A 1,398-nucleotide genomic window follows, 5' to 3' on the forward strand; every position below is an offset into this window, starting at 1 on the left:
GTATTCCATGATGAACACATCTTTTCTAATAAGAGCTATTGAAAAATGATACATATATTAATAATAAGGGTTTGTTTATAACCTATCCAACAAAAGCGCATTTCAATGACAAACGTTTATTAAATTTTGGTAATAGATGGTTTGGTGTGGAAGCACAAGTAAACATTTTTTTCCACCCAAAAGAAATAAAAAAAAATAATTAAAGCATGAAGAAATTACCAATTATAGGAGAAGAGAATATTTGAAGAGTGACTCAGTGACCAAACAATCACGGATGTTAAGTTTTTGTTGTTAGACACAAAGAAGAGGATATATCCAATATTTCCTTTTTGACTTTTTAGAAATCGAAATGAGTTAAAGTGGCCACCGCGCATAATAAAGAAAAAAACAAAAGAAAGTAAGGAAAATAAAGTGCCCTATACGAAATTATTTGCTTCTACAAAAGGCCAGAAAGCGAAAGTTCCTCTTAAATCCAAAAGATATGAATTATTCTTCATCAAGAAATTAGGAAGAAAATAAACAACAACAATAATAATAACAATAATTTATCTATTTTGTGTTAGGATTGAGGAGATGAATCATGATTTTTTTAATTAGTGGATACATTATACATATATGGGTCCAAAATCCCAAATTAAAATTTCAGAAATGTGGTTTTGTTTGGGAGTGGCTGGTGGGTCTATGCTATAATAACATATAGAATTTAATAGATTCTAGATGGGGTTGTGATGACTCAAAAAATGAATAAAAAAATTTAAACAAAATAAAAAAAATATAGAATGTAATAAGGAACAGTACGGTTGGCTAATAGTCCTTTTCACACTTAGGTGGAGGTTACTAAAATAAAATATGATCAACAATCACAAGGTATCAAAAATATTAATTTTTTTTTTCTTTCTTCTATTCATCCATTATATTGATGCTTGCTTCCTATATGTTGTAGTAAGGTGTTATTATCACGGAAAGAAATTAAACGTCTATTATAAGTATCATAATAGAGAGAGAAAATTAAAGAAGCAAAGCATGTGAATGATTAATGTAATTAATGGAGTAACAAGAATACCAAAACTTATTATATATATAATAATCAATAAGCCAGACACATACAATTCTAAAAATTGAAAAACAAATTCTTATATATAACAAGTTGCAACGAAAGAAAAGCATGCACCTGATGAATCATAAGTGCCAAAGATATTTTGTAAAATGATGGAGTGCACGTGTGCATCATTGCCGATAGATTGAGGAACATATATATATATATATGATCAAGAAGAGCTTATGAGTTATGAGTTCCCCGGGGACCAATTAAACAGTAGTGATTACTGCTTGAAGTTGTGTATAGTCCTATAAGATTAAGAAAGAGTATTAGACCTTGTTATAATATATGGCTGCGTC

The sequence above is a fragment of the Arachis ipaensis genome, chromosome B01, assembly GCF_000816755.2.
Source record: "Arachis ipaensis cultivar K30076 chromosome B01, Araip1.1, whole genome shotgun sequence".
Lineage (NCBI taxonomy): Eukaryota > Viridiplantae > Streptophyta > Magnoliopsida > Fabales > Fabaceae > Arachis > Arachis ipaensis.